The sequence below is a fragment of the Amphiprion ocellaris genome, chromosome 3, assembly GCF_022539595.1.
Source record: "Amphiprion ocellaris isolate individual 3 ecotype Okinawa chromosome 3, ASM2253959v1, whole genome shotgun sequence".
Taxonomy (NCBI): Eukaryota; Metazoa; Chordata; class Actinopteri; family Pomacentridae; genus Amphiprion; species Amphiprion ocellaris.
In genome coordinates this window covers 39319434-39330078 of record NC_072768.1, presented here as the reverse complement: position 1 = coordinate 39330078, position 10645 = coordinate 39319434, and positions in this window count along the sequence as shown.

Here is a 10645-nt window from a genome sequence, read left to right as displayed (position 1 = left end):
TTCTTTTGAAGTTTTTTGTGTTAAAGCCACAAAAAAATTAACAAAATATAATTTTTTAACCGTTTGCTTCAGCCACTTCACTATCTGTCACATAAACTTAAAATATTTAAAGAAGCAGCTTCGTAAAGCTGCACAACTTTATATTTTGATACTGGAATTGTATCAAATGACTGTTTTTTAATGCAAAACAGGGGTCAAATATAGCCACAAACTACAGACAAAACTTCCAGATCTGGAAATATGATTAATTTTAGCACATTTACTCAAAAATACAAGACAAACCTGCATTATTTCTACCAACCAGCAGGGGGCGACTCATTTGATTGTATAGACGTCTATGAAAATATTAACCAATTTCTCACTTGATTTATTATCTCAATAAATATTTTCCTAATATATTTATGGTCTCAGTTGCTAGTTTAATGTCTCCTTCAGTAAAGAATGATGTCTATTTTGTAAATTAAGGAGCTTTTTAGTATTAAACATTGTCAAAAAGGCACTGAGGTTTATGTTATGATGGCATTGTAATGTCAGATTTTATTCAAAATACAAAACAAAATCAGGTATATTTGTAAGTGAAAGCCATACAATGTTTAGAAAAGATGGATGGAGCATGTTTTTCTGAAAGTGAAGCCATCAACCTGCGTTATTTCTAAGAGCCATCAGGGGGCGACTCTTCTGGTGTCGGATTTTATAGAAGTCTATGATCAAATGAGTCGACTTCTTTTGACTTGTTTTTGTCTTAGGAGCGGCATCTTAAAGCTGCACAACTTCATATTTTGACACTAGAGTTGTATCAAGTGACAATGTGATTATTTTCTATAAATTTAGACTAAATTTACTCCAGAAAATGGGACATAAACGATAGTGAGAGTGCACTTTACACGACTCAGACATGAGCAGAGCTGCTGTTGAATGAAGATGTTGGCTATTGTCCAGATCATTGTGCAGCTGAAGGGGATAAAAGGAAGCATTGATGGTTTTGATCGGTCTGAAGCTCGTCTCATATGGACAGGATGGATAAGTGCCTCGTATAAGAGGACTTAGGAAGATCTAGACACAACTTCTCTAACTTGTTTTTGTGTTAAAACTACCAAAAAAAATGAACAAAGTGTGACTTTTTTTAAAACAGTTTGCTTCAGTCACTTTAAAATCTCATATAAACTTGAAATATTTAAAGGAGCGACACGTTAAAGCTGCACAACTTCATATTTTGAAATTAGAATTGTAATTAATGTCTGTTTTTAAGGCAAAAAGGGGGTCAAGCATCACCACAAAATACAGACAAAACTTCCAGTTCTGAAAAGTGAAAGCAAATATCATTTTTAATTATTTAAGGCCAATTTGGATCGATTTTGAGTCATTCTGAATCATTTTTAACTTAGTTTAGAAATATTTTTGAGTCATTTTTAATAATTTTAGAGCAGTTTAGATTAATTTTAGGCCACTTTGGACACATTTTGAGTCATTTTGACCAATTTAAAGTTATTTTAGAAATATTTTGGGCCATTTTGACCATTTTTAAAAATTTATTTCAGAAATATTTTGAGTTAGTTTTAATCATATTAAGCCACTTTGGACGCATTTTGAGTCACTGAAATTTTTTTAACTTAATTCTTAATCGTTTTAGGCGAGTTTGGATCAATTTTATGTCATGTTGGACAATTTTTGAGTAATTCTGGACAATTTCAAGTTATTTTTTGAAAGGTTTGTGATTTGGGACAAAGTATATTTTGACAATTCTGAGTCATTTTTGACAAGTTATTCATCTTAGACATATTTTGAGTAATTTTGACAATTTTTAACTCATTTTGGAAATATTTTGAGTCATTTTTCAACAACACAACAAATTGCTCTGACCCTGCATTATTTCTACCAACCAGCAGGGGGCGACTCCTCTACTAGCCTGATTGTATAAAAGTCAAAGAGAAAATGATCCAACTCTCACTTGATTTATTTCCTGAGTAAACATTTTCCTAATAAGTTTATGGTCTCATTAATCATTAGTTTCAAGCCTTATTTAAAACAACTTGATGTTCATTCTGTAAATTATGCACCTATTTAAAATAAAATATACGATAAACAGAATGTGTTTTAAGATGAGGCTGCGTTACAATTAGCCTGACTCAAATAACATAATTCAGCCATAAATGTCTCTAAATTTACCGATTTTTTTCCTCTATTTCTTCTCTGTAATTCACATGAAGCAGAATTACAAATATTCATTGTTGGAAAACATCTCTTAAATACAATAAAATTAATGAAATGCAATATAAATACACTTAAAGCACATCATTTGAATGTTGCTGTCTTTAAAACAACAGCAAAAGTATGTTATTTCATACAATTATTTAATCAATGTGTGATATTTGCTTGTCGATGTGCAGATTTCTGTCAAAGAATTTTTAATTAACATTCATTTTACTGTCTTTTAAATCTTATATATGTGATATTGTAATTATTTTTACTGTATTTAACTCTTTATTTAAATTATCACCAACCTTCTCATGTAAAAAATATAGTTTTGGAAAATTTTAATGTGTTTCTTTCATGTTTAAAAAAAAGAAATTCACAAAATGATAACTTTATTGGTTTGTTGTTTCACTTAATTAACTCTAAACTATTTAAATAGTGTTTAACCTCATTATAAAATGGTGGATTCTTGTGGGGATTTGTTTTTTAAAAAGTGCTTATTTTCCTATATTCTATAGATCCATTCTCGTAATAGCAAAAACAAAACAAAAAAAATATTATTATTGTTGTAAACTGAGATATTTAGGTATTTAGATTTCATTTTAATTTGATTTAATTTTACAGTTTAAAAACTTTCATGCAAGTTGCAGCTCTGGCTGACCTCCCAAAGCAATATGAAGAAAAGTAAGAAATTAAAAGATCCTCTCCATTCATTGATTTAAGCCCTAAAAGTTTTTCTCAAAGTCACATATTTTAAAGCTTTTGCAGTGAAAATAATCTGTAATTTTGGAGACTGTCACCAGTTTACTGCAACTTCAAGCTGGAAATGTTCCGTATTGGCTGCTTATTTCACTCTAGCATATAAAAATCAACAAATGAACACGTTAATGAGATGAAAAATTGGAGGGTGTCTTTCTAAAGATCTATAAAATGGTGCAACAGTTGATTTACTCTTTAATAATTGACTGCTCCATTGCTGAGTGCGAGCGCTAATGGTCAGCACTTTGCAGCAATACTAACCAGGAAGTGGAGAACACATGACAGCACTGAGGTCGTTGGTATGTAGTCAGTGTATCGACCACATGTTTTAATGATCCGTGTTTGGAGCTGATCTGATGGCTGCAGTAAATCTGTCAGCTGTGGTCGAAAAACAGTTCTGAGAGTCACAAAGCTAAAAAAACAAACAAAAAAAAACTGCTTTTCATTCAACCTGGGCTTTGATTTGTCAAGTTTACGTGTTGATTGATGCGTTTTATTTAAGGTTTGATACTGATTGTCAGTAATCAATGAGACCAAAAAAAATTTATTTACACTCGGTATTCCTTAAATGCTATATATTAGCAACACGTAATAGCAGAAAACCTGTTATAAATTTCTAATGTACTTCATTAAAAGTCATTCCATCTAAAATTCTAACAGGTTTAAACAATTTCTCCTCAGAATGGATTTTTTAAAAATCTATTTACAGATAGCAACCAGAAGAAAATACATCATTAAACGTAGTTTCAGTTCTAGCTAAGGCTAGTCATGGCTATTTCAGCAACTAGCGTTCAGTTGACATAGTGCTTTGACTTTAGCTGTGTAATTAGCTTTGTTTTATGATTTTAGCTGTGTACTTAGCATCTTTCTATGGCTTTAGCTGTGTAGTTAACTTCTTTTTTTTATGATTTTAGCTGTGTAGTTAGCTTCTTTCTATAATGTTCGCTGTGTAGTTAACTTTTTAAACATATTTTTAGCTGTTTGATAAGCTACTTTCTGTGACTTCAGCTGTGCAGTTAGCTTCTTTCTATGATGTTAGCTGTGTACTTAACCTCTTTTTAATAATTTTTTAAATGACAACTCGAACGATCTACAATATCAGTGCATTTTATGAATTACTGCTTTTATTTTGTGCATGATTATGTTGTTTACTGATATTTCTTGTTTCATTCATTGATTTTTCCTGCATTTTTGCACGATAATGGAACACTGCAAATGTCCATTTTCTTTCTTCTTCTGAAAAAGTTAAAATCCTGCATTCTAAAGGTTAACTCTGTGTATGCTAATATGCTAAAAGCTGTGGTTTTTAATGGGTGTTTCAGTTCATGTTTGTAGTAGCAGATGGTTAACCTACGTTCACCTCACATCATCACCTGCAGGCTGCGGATTTATTCTGGTTCGTTATTTCCTGATGTCAAAAAGCAGACGCAAGCATTAAAAGGATTCCTGTGTTTTCACCGCTGTGGCCTCGTGACCTACGTGAATTTGATATTTTAGTGATTTCACAGAGGAAAGTGTTGATGTTTGGACTGATAAAAGCTGCAGACTGATGGATGGTTAGAAAAGTTCAGGGGTCTCTCAGACTCAACACACTGGAAAAGAAAATCAGCTCAGAGTTTTTTCATCTCTCCTGTCTCACGCCCTTCTGAAGCCTTCAAACACTCACTCGTTTGTCCGGCGAGCGCTTCGACTCTCAATCAATACGACCTCCCTGTTCTCCACATCCTCCTTCCTGTTGACCTTCACTCACATTTTCCTCCTCATCCTTCAACAAACACAGAAAAAAGAGAAATCAGCGATTATAGAGCAAAAAAAAACCTAACAGAAAACAGGAAACTGAGGCGTTACATGAAGGATCCATTTAATTCAATCATCATGCAGAAGATGAGGTTCAATGATTTGAGCTAAGAGAGTGTTTAGGTTTTGCGTTTTCATTAACAATGTGGCTCCTGTGGGACTCCTCCCATTCTGTCATCCAATTAAAAATGACCTTTAAAAGCTTCTTATTACACAAAACACACTTGGTGTAAGTGATATTGACTTTTAGAGGTCGCGTGACACAGTATAGATTCAGCAAACGCCCCAAAATAACAAAATTTATGTTCAAATGACGGCAGCAGATAAGGAAGTCAGGCAACATTTTTACAGATAAATTATTTTAAGATAAGATTAAACTTTAGTAATTCAGAACGAAATTCCAGATTTTGCTCAGAAAAAAATATATTAAATAGGAAATGCAGTGCGTAAAAGTAGAAAGCAAAAAGATATCAGTATGACACTATACTGAAATAAAACAATATAACACATGATAATGAAATAATGACATTAAGTATTACACCTGACAAAGTGGAATATTCCTCATCACATTGGCAATGTTGTACATGAAAATGAAATATTACAGGGTTAATGTTACACATGATAATCAAATATAATAAAAATATCACACCTGAGAAATGAAAATATGAAATATTGCACATTATATAGTAACAAAAAACGCACAGAAGCTAGTATTTCCAGGTGGTCCCAATCCAAGTACTAAATAGGCTTGTGGTTTTTTTCTGTTTTATTATCAAAAATATATTACTCCAAAAAAGGTTACAACATGTACAAACCAAAGTATTTACAACACATACCACAGGATTATAAAAAACAAAAGCACCAAACAGGACTCAAATTCACTAAGAAACTTACAAAAATTCAACTGTACAAGGTGTTTTTTAGTAAAAACAACCACAGCAAAAACCAGAAAAATCCCCCAACAAAACATCAGAGTAGACATGACAAAACCCCGTCGCCAACTTTCTATGACCTTAACTGTGCTGTTAGCTTCTTTCTATGAATTTAGCTGTGTAGTTAGCTTCTTTCTATGACCTTAACTGTGCTGTTAGCTTCTCTCTATGAATTTAGCTGTGTAGTTAGCTTCTTTTTCTATCATTTTAGCTGTGTAGTTAGCTTCTTTTTATGACTTTAACTGTGAGGTTAGCTTCTTTCTATGACTTTAGCTGTGCAGTTAGCTTCTTTCTATGAATTTAGCTGTATAGTTAGCTTCTTTCTATGACTTTAGCCGTGCAGTTAGCTTCTTTCTATGACTTTAGCTGTGTAGTTAGCTTCTTTCTATGACTTTAGGTGTATAATTAGCTTCTTTCTATGACTTTAGCTGTGTAGTTAGCTTCTTTCTATGACTTTAGCTGTGTAGTTAGCTTCTTTCTATGACTTTAGCTGTATAGTTAGCTTCTTTCTATGACTTTAGCTGTATAATTAGCTTCTTTCTATGACTTTAGCTGTGCAGTTAGCTTCTTTCTATGACTTTAGGTGTATAATTAGCTTCTTTCTATGACTTTAGCTGTGTAGTTAGCTTCTTTCTATGACTTTAGCTGTGTAGTTAGCTTCTTTCTATGACTTTAGCTGTATAGTTTGCTTCTTTCTATGACTTTAGCTGTGTAGTTAGCTTCTTTCTATGACTTTAGCTGTATAATTAGCTTCTTTCTATGACTTTAGCTGTATAATTAGCTTCCTTCTATGACTTTAGCTGTGTAGTTAGCTTCTTTCTATGACTTTAGCTGTGTAGTTAGCTTCGTTTTTATAAATTTAGCTGTGTTTTTAACTGCTTTTGTTGTGACTTTAGCTGTGTAGTTAGCTTCTTTTTATGACTTTAGCTGTATAGTTGGCTTCTTTTTATGATTTTAACTGTGTAGTTACTGATCAATATTTATCACATCTGTTATGAGCACTAAAATGTCTTTTCACTCGACAGTTCGACTCACAAAAACTGAACTGCACGAGGTGACTTTATAAAAAGAACCATTGCATAAACAAAAACAAATAAACAAATGACAAAAAACAGACAAAATATCAGACTAGACATAACAAATATTTGGATGATGTTCATTTTGTCGTTGACTATCATAGGTTAACGTTATTTCTTTTACACCGACAAATCAAAGAAAGGATGCATTCTGTCTGGTGTTCTTTTCGTCTTGTGTTGAATGTTCTGCCTGTTTCTCCAATGTATGTTTTCTCGCAAGATTTGTATGGAATCTCGTATATGATGTTGCATTTCTTGTCCGGTTCTATTTTGTCTTTGGGATGGACTAATAGCTGCTGGAGTTTTGTATGTGGTGTTACTGCTGTGTTGATGTTGTGTTTTTCATTATGCAACGCATAAGAAGAACAAGAAATGCAACATCATTTATGAAATTCCGTGCAAATCTTGCAGCTCGCACAGAATGCGAAAAGGAAACAACTGGGCGACTCACAAGAATACAAAAAGAAAAAGCCGAACAAGAAAACAAAAAATCAGCCATCAGGGATCACTGCAAAACAAATAATCACATCATGGACTGGGACAGGGGGAGGATTTTAACATCAGAGACCAACAAGCATAAACGATGGATCAAGGAGGCCATCGAGATCAGGAAGCAGGCGAGCTGCTCCATGAACCGGGACGAGGAGCTACACCCTCTAATACCTGGGACTCCATCCTCCAGAGACCACCGGACGGTGGGGGGCGTGGCCTATCTGACAGATTCTGACAGATCTGTCAGACTGGTCACATGATAAAAAAAGACACGTCAGCACACGTCAGATGACGCTCTGAAGAAGACTGCAGATACAGTTGAAACATGTCAGCTAAGGTAAAACCATCTGTACTTTGATTTGTCGGTGTAAAAGAAATAACGTTAACCTATACATAACAAAACCCTGCCACCAAAGTAACGTTAATATCTCTCAGTGTCACGGGCCTAGCCCAGCACCGCCCCCTTCTGGCCATACGTTCCCCTGCCGGTCTGTGAGGCTCTCTGCAGCTGCTGATTCCTGGATTAGATGCAGCTGAGAGCCTCACACCTGCAGCTGATTCCACCTGCTGCTATATAGACCGGCTTCACACTGCAGGGGATGTGGGACCATAATGCCTTACTGACTGCCTTGAGCTGAGACAAGGAGCAGCCTGTGTTTTCCTCCCTGCCGTCCTTAGTGGAAGGACAGGAACCTCTGCCGCCCTCTGGAGAAGGGCTAGTGAGTTTTTGGCCTGAGTGGCATTATGGGTCATTTTTTGTGAATAAAACCTGTTTGACCGTGACCTACCTCCTGCCTGCTCTGTGTGCACTCATCTTGGGTTCACAATCCCCCCAACTCGTAACACTGAGTGCATTAAAAAAAAAGCCAAACAAACTCATTCGGGTTGGTTTGGTAGTTAGCACCTATTTTATCTTGTAAATGTCCAAATCTGATCTGAAAAATAACACTGAAGGCCTGTTCTCACTGGTCAGTATTGACACAAACCTAAACCTAATCCTTCATTTGTGTCCGGTGTCACACGGGTGTCGTAAAAAGAGAAATCAGTTTGTGGCAGGACGCTAGTTCTGAACAATCAATTAATCGATAACACAAACTGACCTCAGTGGACATGTGTCCTGAGTTACTCAATAGACACATGATTTGGATCACAAAGCCCCTTCTGCTCCATACGCCACTATGAACAGAAATGATCAGAGGTCATTAAGTGTCATGAGTCTTTGTCATGGTGACCTGTTGCTATCATGCCTTTTAAGTTAAAATGCATTGTTGGATCTGTCAGCTTAGAATAAAATGTTAACTCCAAGTGTACCAAAAAAATAAGAAATAATAGTTACTGGATGTGATTCTGGTTCGTAGAAACAATAGAAGTTTGTTCTGTTAGCCAATACAGTGAAGTTTAGCTTGTTAAAGGTGATGTTAGAGACAAGATGGCAGCTAAAACAGTTCAGTTTTTCAACTTTTTTTCCCTCAAAAACTGCTCTGAAGGAGGTTCTACAGGAGCGTTCCCTGAAGTTGAATGATGCTCAAAGGTTCACGCCACCAGAAAATGTTTAAAATGACGTTTTAGCAACGATCAAATACTGACTGTTGACTACAGCTGACGTTCCAGCAGTGGAACTTCAACTGTAGTCAACAATTAATATTTAAGCTGCTTTATGTTTTACTGTATTTAAAGCCAGTAAAAAATCATGTTGCAGATTTCTGTTGTTAATTTTGCAAGTTTTTACAATTTGAGTGTAATTCTTTTTTATAACAAGTAAAATTACAGAAAAAAGTATGAATTTACAATAATAATAATAAATAATAATAAAATAAATATTTGTTTATTAATTTTATCATAACATTGAATATATTTATTCAGTGTAATAATAAAATAAAAAAATGCATTTTGTATTAATAAATAAATACTGTATTTATTAATAGATGTTAATTATTAATAATAATAATAATAATAATAATAATAATAATAATAATAATAATAATAATAATAATAATAATAATAATAATAATACATAAACAGTTTCTTTATATAAACACACACATATACATATATATTATTACATTAAATAAATAGATATATTTATTATTAAATAAATTCACTTAATGCAATATATATATATATATATATATATATAAATAAACATATACATGTATGTATTTAGTAATTAATAAATATATTCATTTACTAATAAATATTAATTTATTTATATTTATTTTCTAAATGCATTTTTCATGATTAAATATTTATTTATGAATAAAAAATATATTTTATTGCATGAAATAAATATTACATAAAATATGTTTATTTATAAATAAAAATATATATTTATTTATTTTATTACATGAAATATATATATATTTATTTCATAATTACTTTTTTAAAGTAAAAATGAAATTTTCGTTCATAATATATATTTATTAATTCAAATTTTAACTCTTTTAGCTCTGTATTGTGTGAATTAATCTGTGATGCTAGAACCCTCTTGAGCCATTTAAATTGAATTTACTGTAGATTTTTCCATCATTTGACAGATTTAAACACAGATATTGATAAACTCTGCCAAACTATACATACAAAGACGTATTCAGCTCCCTGAAGTCCATCCTCTAACCTCTGCAGTGAGTTTAATCTGGATGCTGCCGAGTCTGAAATAGAGCGACTGGTGTGGAGCCCAACAGAAGCCCTGTTGTTCCTCTGAGGCAGCTGGTCTGGCCCAGACCTCCGGATCAGAACCCCACAATCAGCCGAACCCACATCCACACCTGGACCTGGACACACACACCTACACCCATGTAGAGATGCACAGCGAAACCACACAACAACATGAGAGCAGAGCTGCAAACCCACCGAGCTGCTCCCACTCACACTCCCACACCAGAGCTTCCACACATTTCTGCTCTTCCAGGATATTTTGGAGGACGTGACCAGATTACATCACTGCTCAGCAGCACAAAACACACAGTCACCCTCTGGTTTGCACAAAGTCCACGTGACCTCTGATTGGAGGAAGTCAGAGGTGGAGCGACATCACACGGGAACACGAGAAACAGCATGATGCTGCCACCACCGTGCTTCACATCATGATGCTGCCACCACCGTGCTTCACACCATGATGCTGCCACCACCATGCTTCACATCATGATGCTGCCACCACCATGTTTCACATCATGATGCTGCCACCACCGTGCTTCACATCATGATGCTGCCACCACCGTGCTTCACATCATGATGCTGCCACCACCATGCTTCACATCATGATGCTGCCACCACCATGCTTCACATCATGATGCTGCCACCACCATGCTTCACACCATGATGCTGCCACCACCGTGCTTCACATCATGATGCTGCCACCACCGTGCTTCACACCATGATGCTGCCACCACCGTGCTT